Genomic DNA, 11,582 nt, shown 5'->3' with positions numbered 1-11,582 from the left:
ACTGAGCCACCCAGGTGCCCCCCACCAGCTAGGTACTCTTAAACATGGGCCAAGTGTTGTCAATATTCACTTTGCCTCCACGTCGTTCCCAGACACTGTATGTTTGGGGTGGGGTGGGGGGGGGTCTCTGGGGCTGTGCTAAATCTCAACTCTGCTGCCTCCCAGCATAGAATGGAAAGGGCAGATTGTTGCTCTGCCTCTCATATCCATGCTTCCACTACTCCAGCTGGCTCCTGCCAGTAGACAAGGCTTATTGGTGATGACTGAACTTTACACCTGAGTGCGTCACCCATCAGCGCGGAGCCTATGCAGGTTTCCCTGGGATCTAGGAAGCCCCATATCTTAGGGTTCTGGCCCAAGCCTTTAATTTCCCTGTTTATAACGGAAGCTTAGAGAAGTGAAGCAACATATCCCACATCACACAGCTAGTTAATGGCTGGGCCAGGACTGAGGTGTCATGGCTTGGGTTGGAAACAAGGAAAGAGTCCCATTTCACAGTAGACCTTCTGATGGCAAGGTAGATGGCTTGAATGTGTGACTTTCACCTCTGTGTCTTAATCTCTGACGTGGAGCAGCAAAGGAGACCTAACTAAAAGGATGATGGGGCACCTGGGGGGCTCAGTCGGTTAACATCTGACTCTTGATTTGGGCTCAGGCCATGATCTCATGGTTCTTGAGTTCGAGCCCCACACCCAGCTCTGTGCTGACAGTGCAGATCCTACTTGGGATTCTCTCTCTCTCTCTCTCTCTCTCTCTCTCTGCCCCCCCCCCCATTCTCTCTCCTTCTTTCTCTTAGAAATAAGTAAACATTTTTTAAAAATAAAAAATAAATAAAAGGATGACAAATGTTGTTTACAAGGAGCAAATTGTTCTGCAGGAATTGTTGCTATGGCTCATCATTGGCAAGGACGAGGACATTGTGATTCCATTACCACTCTGGAAACCAGAAAGGTATTCATAGAAGTATTCACACATTGTGATCTAATTTATGCCACAAGACGAATAAGAATAGCAAGTTTAATTGAGCATTTACTACACACCAGCGACTGCTCTAAAGTAGGCATTTTATATGTATTAACTAATTCAATCCACCTTATCCACCCTATCAACCCTAACCTTATCAGCCTCGTTTTACAGGTAAGGAGGCTGAGCCACAGAGAGGTCAGGTAACTTGCTCAAGATCACACAGCTAGGAAGGGGCAGAACTAAGATCTGGAGAAATATATATTTGGTCTACTTCTAGTATCTGCACTCCTAACCCCTGCACCAGACTGGCTTTCATGGGATATGGAGAATGGAAGTTTTTGAAAATACTCAGAAAGACACGGAGATTTGAATTTTTTGGTTCAGGACGAAGAGCAGGAACCAGTTATCACAGATATCCATATTCCTAGGTTCAAGGTCTACCTGCCCACGGACAGATCATGTATGAGCGTGATAGCCTACAGTTAGCTTTTCAGAGCTCTTCACCTGGCTTTGCTTTTTTCACTGTTAGGAAACTGTCATCTAGCCCCATGTGGCTTCTGGGCCACTCTCAGAGTGCCATAAAGTCCCTTCATTTCCTAGGTGAAGGTTCAGAGCAGATAAGGTGCACAGAAACAGAGAAGGAATCAAATAAAACTACCAATAAAATAAGGGTTTGGCAATTTTCAGGTCTTGTTGCATAACTCTTTGCTTGGGAAGAAATGTTCAAAAATCAACAAAAGGAGGAAAAACAGGATGTTAAAAATCACTTTTATTATGTTTTTAGAAGTTTATTGCCAGACTTTTTCTGCCAAAAAATAACATGCCTCCTCCCTCCAATCTACACAATTTGGGGTTTGCTGGGAATTTTGTGGGATTTTTTTTTTTTTTTTTTTGGAATAAAACCTAAGTTCCCACCAAGTTCATTTTCAAAAAGAATGTCCCAGAAATGAACAAATGTACAGGGAATGAGGCTCTTGGACGGAAAACTGGTCCTGCTATCCCCACCATGAGTGACACATCCCATAAAGCTCTGGCCCAGAGACTAACACCTACCAGGACCGGTGCTCACACAGTGATTGCAGGTCTCCTGCTAAAGGTCTCTGTCCCCCGGTCTGGGATGCAAAATGACACCAGATCATGAAGATGGGGGAAGGGCCCAGAACCAGAAGCCAAACAAAGCTGGGATCCAGTCCTAGACTCCCCAACTGCTAGTGGTGTGACCTCTCTGAGTCCTCCTGTCCTCATCTGTGAACTGAGCACTAAAATCCCCTCTGGCCTGATTGGCAGGAGGGCTACAGGAGATGTGTGTATACTGCTCAGCACTGTGTCTGGAAGTAGTAGCTTAGGCCCTTCCACATGGGAGAAGACTGGATCGAGCCAATGACTGTCAGGAGCAGAGAGGAAAGAAGCAAGACCGAGGGCTGAGCAGGGTGGTTAAGAGAGCCTGGCGGGTCCGTGAGGGAGAGGAAGGGAAGAAGGAGGAAAACCAGGGAGAAAGGACTCAACTGTTCCGGAAGCACCAATTTCCCTATATTAATTTCTTTTGTGCTTAAAACCTTGTCTGGATTTTATTTCTTGCACAAAGGATATACTACCCTTCCCAGCCCCAAAGTCTGCCTTTAAATTAAGCACCACCCTTTCAAGCATTAAAAGCATAGCCAAGGAGTTATATATTATTATTACTGAGCAATGGCAATGTTTTGACTTTGGAAACATTTTTTCCTCTCCCCAATTTTTCATTCCCATTGCCCCATCTCCCCGATCTGAAGAGTGCAGCCATTCCTTCCTCTTGCCTTTAGGGATGGGAATTGAAAACAGAAAGTACAGAATGGTGGAATTTCAAAGCCCGAGCCAGTGGTTCTACCAGTGCAACATTGGAGTCACCCGGAGTCACCCGGGTGTCCTTGTTAGAAAGGCAAATTCTTGGGCCCCACCCAGACCCAGCAGTCTGTGTCCTAACAAGCCCTCAGGTGATCTGGGTGCAGGCAACCTTTGAAAACCATCTTGGTCTTGGCCTTTGGTGGACTGAAGTGCACCGACAGGCAGCAGACGTAGGAGATAACATCAAGAATAAAAGCAAAACTCCTCACCTAGATTAGCAAAGTAGTCCCCAGACTGAGGGAGATGGAAGGGAGGTAGGTGATGAGAGAGAGGTGGGGTGGACCATGAGGACAGAACTGAATCTGAATAAGCCCTATACTTTTTGCCACGGAGCTATGCCACTTGCCTTCTGGCAGGTGTCTGGTGAGGACTTCCCCTTGACAGCAACCAGTCTTTCTCCATTGCCTGACGGGCATGAGAAATTGTTGGGTTTCTGTCCTCTCAATTCCATATGCATAAGCCCTCCTTGCAACATGCTTGAATGTTCATCAGCCTTTGAGCAGGGGGTGGCACAGGAGGTAGTGGAGAGAGAGTAAGCCTTGCATTTGATCTTGAGGGCGAGGGAACGGAAGGAGCACAAGTTTGCTCCCGAGCCAGGGCAAGCGTAACACCTCAGTGAAAATCACCACTTGTGTTGGAAATCCATTGGCATTGAGTATCCATTCCTACCTCTTCCTGGGGTGCCTTTCTGTGTTTCAGAGGCTGGAAAGCTTAAAACCCATTTCCCAGACTCCTTTGTATTTGTGGATGTGCAACTTCCTGATTGTGCAAGTCTCAGAAGAGAGAAGTAGGCAGAGGTCATGGGCTATCTTTTGTTGGCCTGCTGGTCAAGTTTCCTGATTCCAGCTTCCACACTGCCTGAGTACAGCAACTGCAGTGTATTCATGGGCTCAGTAGTTCCAGCAGCAGCCTCCAGATCCTTCACCCTCCTAATGTGGGTAGAGGCCGTAGCTCCTGGGGAAGAGGGGGTGCGAGTCAATTCTTTGGTTTTCAGGTGGGCATTCCAGAAGGCCTCAGGCTAGATGACTGTTCCTTCAGTATTTCCAACTGTTTCATAAGCATCAACTTTCCTGTATTAATTTCCCTTGTGCTTACAACCAATTTTTTTTTTAAAGTTTATTTATTGAGAAAGCAGGGCAGGGGCAGAGAGCAGGGCAGAGAATCCCAGACATGCTCCGTGCTGTCAGTGCAGACCCCAATGTGGGGCTCAAACCCACAAACCGGGAGATCAAGACCTGAGCCAAAATCAAGAGTCGGCCATTTAACTAATGAAGCTACCCAGGTGCCCCAAGTTAGAACCTGTTCTTTTTTTTTTTAATGTTTATTTATTTTTGAAGGAGAGAGAGACAGTGTGAGCGGGGGAGGAGCAGAAAGAGAGAGAGAGAGAGAGACAGAATCGGAAGCAGGCTCCAGGCTCTGAGCTGTCAGCACAGAGCCTGACGTGGGGCTCGAACTCACAGACTGCGAGATCATGACCTGAGCCGAAGTTGGATGCTCAACCGACTGAGCCACCCAGGCACCCCTAGAACCTTTTCTTAAACTAAGAACATACCATTCCTAAAAAGAAAGAAAAAGTCTGCCTTTGCATTTAACTGAAGAGTCAGGACCGTTGAACAGAAATGCTTATGATTCCAGAAAACCATGCCATGTGCCCAAGGAGCAGTGTGGACAATGCATGTCTCCTATGCTCAGAGGTGACAGCACTCGCCATCCCAACACTGGTTAGGCTTTCGGGCAAGAGGGAACTTGAAGGAAATGTCTCCAAGACCGAGCCACATGCTTCCTGGCTGATGTTCCTGTTTCACTTGGCCTCGGTCATTGCCTTGCTCTCTGCTGCCCCATTTCCTCCTCCATACCTTCTCTTGTGTAATGTCATTCACAGGGAGCTCCCACCCCTTTGTCCTAAATATCAAGCCCCTTTCTCCTTTTTTTTTCTTTTTTTACCAGCATGAGTCTTGCTTCAGAGTATGCATGTGTCTGTATGTTTCAAAGAAGTGTATAGTTTGTAGGAAGAGTGACCAAGTGGACGTCATTTATTCCAGAGTTGAGAGCCCCTGTTGACTGCTAAAGCATTATCTTGTGTGCATGAGGACTCTTGAGAATTGCTGTTATTTGTTAGGGAAGCTTCGAGGGCCAGCTTCTGCCATCCAAGGTGGTTCCTGAGGCTGAACTTGGACATGTCTGTTGTTGTCTTTGCCCAATAAGAAGTTGATGACCTATGTCCACAAAGAACAGAAATTTGAAGCAAACCTGTCCAAGCCTGAAGAGCCAACCTGGGACTGACCGTCCCTAGAAGAAGCACTTTCTATATGAAGACTTGGCAGGCAGGGCTTGCTTTAGGATGTTAGTAAGCCCACGTTTCTCCAAGCTCCATAAGCCATGGGTACATCTACAGACACGGGTCTCCTAATCCCCTCTTCTAGCTGGAGACTCACGTGTTTTTCACAGGTTCTCTCACCGGCTATGCTCTCCCTAAATTGCCGCACAGAGGCCTCAGCTCCTACTCAGGAAGCTCCTGTCCCTGGTTGGCGGTGTTTCAGTCTCCTTTTGGTGAGATCAGAGCAATATTTCCTTTTTGTTCCAAGTGTCCCTCCTGAAGCCAGAGAAATATGGGCCTGTATTAGTCAAGGTTCTCCAGAAAACAGAATAGGGTATACATATATATAAAGAAATCTATTTTCAGGAGTATGCTCATGCCATTGTGGAGGCTTGGCAAGTCCAAAATCTGAAGGGGGAAGCTGGCAGGTTGAAGACTCAGGAAACAGTTGCAGTTGGAGTGTAAAGGTTCTGCCAGCAAGCCAGGAAGAGCCAATGTTGCAAATGAAGGCAGTCTCCTGGCAGAATTCCCTCTTACTCAGAGGAGGGTCAGCCTTTTGTTCTATTCAGGCCTTCAACTGCTTGGATGAGGCCCACCCACATTATGGAAGGCAATCTGCTTTATTCACAGCCCACTGATTTAATGTAAATCTCATCCAAAAACACCCTCACAGAAACATCCAGAAAAGACTTAACCAACTCTCTGGGCACTGTGGCCTCTCCAAATTGACACATAAAATGTAACCAACAGAAGGCCTTGTTACTAAGTGATGGGAGAATTGTCTCATGTTCTCGTGCTCTACAGTCACTTCACTACAGATGCCCCACCCTCCCCCACCAGCATCGCCATCCTCCCAATCTGGTATGGTTTCCCTTGGGGATCAGGGATGGGGCAGTGAAGTGGAAGAGGGGTGCTGGGCTGGAAGTTAGTTAGAGAAATGCTGGGCTCAAAATGAGCTCTTCTCAAGAATCCCCAGTCTGTATGTCCAGGCCAAGCAAGAGAACTCTTTTTTCCCTCAGGATTCCTTCCATAGTAACATTCCACCTCCAGGTCAGGAGAATACATTTTTTCCAGCCTGTACCAACACCTTCCTCTGGAGCTCAGGTCTAGCCAACCACTGTCTCTCCAAGGAGCCGAATCTCCAGCTGTTCATCTCCACTAGCCCCCAGCACATCTCCAGAACTTCCTGAATCCATGTTTGTGGTTGAGTTGAGCCATAGTGACATCAGTCATGTTATTGTTGATCAAAAACAAGGGTAAGCTGTAACCAAGGCCTTTGTGGTTTTTGACTTAACTGTTGCTCACTAACTGTAATACAACTATAAAAAGGCCCCAAATAGAAACTGTGTATACAGTAAGGGTAGACAGGATAAGAGCCTAGACTCTTCTCCTTTAGTGACAGAAGGTGGTTTGTCTCCTTCACTGGAACAAATTCAAGTACACACCCAGCTCAGTGTTGCCTGTGCATTTAAAAATAGCCTCTTTATTGAGATAAAATCCACATTGTATACAATTCACACATTTAAAATGTATGACTCAATGGTTTTTAGTATATTCATAGAGTTGTGTAACCATCACCACAAACAATTTTAGAGCATTTGATCACTCCCGAAAGAAACACCATATCCATAAAAAACCACTCTAATTTCCCCACCCCAAACTCCCCAGACCCTAGCCAATCACTAATCTACTTTGTCTTCTGTCCACATTTACATATTCCGGACACTTCATATAAATGGAGTCATAAAACATGTGCTTCTGACTCATTTTTATAAAGGTAAAATAAGCTTAGATGTTGTCATGACAACAAGATAACCGGACGAAGCATTCACTTCCAAGGGATATTGGTCACACTGCTCAGCTTAGTGAATTCGGTGGAAAAAGCATCTATGCAGTAAGAAAGACAGAAAGCCTGGATTTTAGCAACACCAAGCATGTAGAAATTCTGGATTCTATGTAAATTTGACTTACAATTCAAAGAATTCCCAAGAGGCTTTTAGTGGAGGAGGCACAAGAGCGCATTCAACAGTCTGGAAGGCGAGGAGGCAAATTTCCTGGAGTCCCGCTGCACCTTTAAGATGTGTCTCTTGGGAAAGTTCCTCCCTTACCACTCGCAGCTGTCTTCCCAAGGGGAATCAAGTGAGTATCAGACAGGCATTTTTTTTTAAAGTGTTTATTTTTTATTTTTGAGAGAGAGAGAGAATCCCAAGCCGGCTACGCGCTGTCAGCACACAGCCTGACCCGGGCTTGAACCCACGAACCACGAGATCATGAGCTGAGCCGAAACCAACGAAATTAAGAGTTGGGCATCCAACTGACTGAGCCACCCAGCCACCCCAAACAGGCATTTTATTTTATTTCTATGTCTTGGTTGAATAAGAGAAAGACACAGAGGGTACAGCGTCAAACGTGCACTTTGGTGGAGGCGGAGGGTTGGGGGGTGGGGGTCATAGCATTGGAGTCTAAGCCCAGGACCAAGGATCCAGAAGTGCTGTCTTGCAGTGCTGTGCATTTGGCGGGTTATAAGCCAGAAAATGCCAAGAATGAAAGCCAGCACTTTGAAATGGTGTAACAAGCTAGCTTTTTAAAACAAAGAGAAGGGGCTCTTGGGTGGCTCAGTCAGTTAAGTGTCAGACTCTTGGTTTCCACTCAAGTCATGATCTGACCTGTTTGTGAGTTCAAGCCCTGAATCGGGCTCCTGGCTGACAGTTTGGAGCCTGCTTGGGATTCTCTCTCTACACCCCTCCCCTGCTTGTATGCGCTCTCTCTCTCTTTCTCAAAATAAATAAATAAACTTTAAAAAAATAAAAATAAAACAAAGAGAAGATGAATTGGCCAGTTCTCAGACTCTCTCTGGGCCTTGGGGTGTGGTTTTGCTTTCTCAGACTTTGGGAATTATTAAATGGTGCTTAAAATTTTTTAATGTTTATTTTTGAGAGAGAGAGAGACAGGCAGACAGAACATGAGCAGAGAAGGGGCAGAGAGAGAGGGAGACACAGAATCTGAAGCAGGCTCCAGGCTCTGAGCTGTCAGCACAGATCCTGACACAGGGATCAAACTCATGAACCATGAGATCATGACCTGAGCCGACGTCTGATGCTTAACTAACTGAGCCACCCAGGTGCCCCGGGCATTATTAAATGTTGCTTAAAAATAAATGTACATGAGAGCTAAGGATGTTTTGGGCAGTACGTGATGTGTTTCAAGGGCCCACATTAGTGACAAAGCTGACTGAAGACTTTACAGTGTGGAGGTCACTGAAGGCTGGCCCACTGGGGAAAGATACTCCCAGATGAGTGGACTTGAGCTGGAAGGGAAAGAGTGACCCAGCTGACATAACAGCCATGATCGAGGTGAGAGAGAAGGGGAGGAGGGTGCAGAGTGGCCCTGGCTGTGGCTTTTTCCAAGCACTGCTTGGAAGTCAGATTCCCTCTCAGTAAAGTATTCCAGTAACGCCTAAGGTTTGTGCACAAGTTCTGGCGACAAAAAGGCCATGACTGCTCCCTTCTTTTTCCTGCAGGTTCATACATAGCTCAGGTGGTTTCACAGCCCCCCTGAGAAAGTGCCAGATTGCTTTCTCTGATAGCTCACATGCTTGGTCAGAGAGGGCTGAAGAAAACTAACCGCTCAGTCTAGCTAGTCAATGAAACCGGCAGACTAATAAGGGCACAGCTTGGAACACGGTCATTCCTATAATACTGCTTTATACTGTTTTATAATCTCTTGTGATCGCCTTATCTCCCCATCTGCATTTTAATCCTAAAGGTAGGGAATGTGCTTTTGCCTTTTATGCTGTCATTCAATGTGCCTGGCACACAGAGGACAAGACGCTCATTTTAGGCTGGTGATTTGAAGCAGGGAAGCCACACACAGGCAGGCAATGGCAAGATGAGAGGGAAGGAGCAAAAATTCCAACAAACCTAAAAATCAGCTTGAAACCCATTCCAAGACCTAAAAGTGTTTTAGAAATGAATCCCGGGGCACCTGGGGGGCTCAGTCGGTTAAGCATCTGACTTCGGCTCGGGTCATGATCTCGTGGTCCATGAGTTCAAGCCCCGCATCAGGCTCTGTGCTGACAGCTCAGAGCATGGAGCCTGCTTTGGATTCTGTGTCTCCCTCTCACTCTGCCCCTCCCCGGCTTTGTGCTCTCTCTCTCTCTCTCTCTCAAAAATAAACATAAAAAAAAAAAATAGAAATGAATCCTGTGAAATGCACTGCACATTTCAGTGAACTAAAGCAAGGTCACAGTTTTAGGACAAATTTACATTCTAATAAATCATGTGTGTAATTCCTTGAAACAGTCTAGAAAATTTCCTTTTTCTTGAGTGGGTGCAAAGATGTTAAATAAAGTCGAAAGACCAGGAATTAAAATACTAAAGGCCTCTGTTGACGAAGAGTTTTCTCCTTCTGGAAAGAAAAGAAAAATCCCCAAACTTCATGCTGCCTTCCAAAGTCTTCAGCCAAAGAAAACAACATAAGCCTAAGTTGGATTAACTCAGATGAGTACAAAACAGTGAGCACGTTCAGATGTGGGTGATTATGACACATGGAAAAATTAGTATCTGCCCAGGAGAGAAGGTTGGGTGCTAGGACCCAGCTTCAGGAGGTTTGTTGGTCATCAGTCCTTGAACTATGAAAGCAAAAAAAAATGTAAGATACATCTAAAATCAAAACTAGAAAATAGGGGTGCCTGGGTGACTCAGTTGGTTAAGCATCTGACTCTGAATTTTGGCTCAGGTCATGATCTCGGGGTTTGTGAATTTGAGCTCTGCACTGGCAATGCAGAGCCTGCTTGGGATCCTCTCTCCCCCTCTCTCTCTGCCCCTCCCCTGCTGTCTCTCGCATTCTCTGTCTCTCTCAAAATAAATACATTTAAAAAAAAAACTAGAAAATAGAAATTGGGGCATGGAGGTGGGGAAGTTGGGTGAAATAGGTGAAGGGGCTTAAGAGTACACGTATCATGATGAGCACTGACTCATGTATAGAACTGTTGCATCACTGTATTGTACACTTGAAGCTAATAGAACTCTACTAGAATTAACTATACTAGAATTAAAATTTTAAACTTAATGAAAATTTTAATTAAAAATAAAAAGAAATTGGGGCATGGAAATACTGACCTTAGGAAATTTAATGTTTAAGTTGCTCCTTCCCCAGGAATGGGTGCCCCTAATAGCCTGGCCAGTTTTCAGTCAGTGGCTCATCAAGGAGGTCCAAGAAAATGATTAGGAAGCTATTAAAATAGATGCCAGGGCCCAACTTGGCCCTATTGAATCTGGGGCAAAGTTTTTGATATTGAGTATTTAAAAAAATTTTTTTTTAAGTTTATTTATTTTGAGAGAGAGGGAGCGAGCATGTGCAAGCTGGGGGGGGCGGGTGGCAGAGAGAGCAAGGGAGAAAGAGAATCTGAGGCAGGCTCCTCACTGCCAGTGCTGAGCCCGATGAGGGGCTCAAACCCATGAACTGTGAGATCATAACCTAAGGTGAAATCAAGAATCGGATGCTTTAGGAATGCAAGCTGGTGCAGCCACTCTGGAAAACAGTATGGAGGGTCCTCAAAAAACTAAAAATGGAACTACCCTACGACTCAGCAATTGCACTACTAGGCATTTATCCAAGGGATACAGGTATGATGTTCCGAAGGGACACATGCACCCCCATGTTTATAGCAGCACTATCAACAAGAGCCAAAGTATGGAAAGAGACCAAATGTCCCTTGATGGATGAATGGATAAAGAAGATGTGGTGTGTGTGTGTGTGTGTGTGTGTGTGTGTGTGTGTGTATATATATATATATATATATATATATATATATATATATATATAATGGAGTATTACTCGGCAGTCAAAAAGAATGAAATCTTGCCATTTGCAACTACGTGGATGGAACTGGAGGGTATTATGCTAAGTGAAATGAGTCAGTCAGAGAAGGACAAAAATCATATGACTTCACTCATATGAGGACTTTAAGAGACAAAACAGATGAACATAAGGGAAGGGAAACAAAAATAATATAAAAACAGGGAGGGGGACAAAACAGAAGAGACTCATAAATATGGAGAACAAACTGAGGGTTACTGGAGGGATTGTGGGAGGGGGGATGGGCTAAATGGGTGAGGGGCACTAAGGAATCTACTCCTGAAATCATTGTTGCACTATATGCTAACTAATTTGGATGTAAATTTTAAAAAATAAAAAATTAAATTAAAAAAAGAAAAAAATCATATGGCAATTCAAATGCCATCTGATGTATTTACAAGCGTATATAAATTTTCATTTTTAAATGTCAGTGTTGATAAAATGTTGGAACTTTTGCAACTATTTAAATTTATGATGAGTTTAATCAAAAACGTTTTACAGAATAGTTCATCAAAAATAAAAACCAATGTTCATGATTAAAAAAAAAAAGAATCAGATG

At 44.8% G+C, this 11,582-nt stretch overlaps 1 long non-coding RNA gene across 1 annotated transcript; it reads right to left on the bottom strand.

Annotated features, from left to right (window-relative positions):
• Positions 1-1,729: 1,729 nt before the first annotated feature.
• LOC113603005 (uncharacterized) lies at positions 1,730-6,745 on the bottom strand. The gene is made up of 3 exons (XR_008296897.1): positions 6,252-6,745; positions 5,306-5,440; positions 1,730-5,063 (listed from the first exon to the last, which is right to left on the bottom strand). It is a non-coding gene; the product is annotated as an uncharacterized LOC113603005 (long non-coding RNA).
• Between the last annotated feature and the right edge of the window lie 4,837 nt (positions 6,746-11,582).

The sequence above is a fragment of the Acinonyx jubatus genome, chromosome A2 (genome assembly GCF_027475565.1).
Source record: "Acinonyx jubatus isolate Ajub_Pintada_27869175 chromosome A2, VMU_Ajub_asm_v1.0, whole genome shotgun sequence".
In the NCBI taxonomy this organism is placed as follows: Eukaryota; Metazoa; Chordata; class Mammalia; order Carnivora; family Felidae; genus Acinonyx; species Acinonyx jubatus.
The sequence above is the reverse complement of the archived record's forward strand: the minus strand, read 5'-3'. Positions and strand labels throughout refer to the sequence as shown.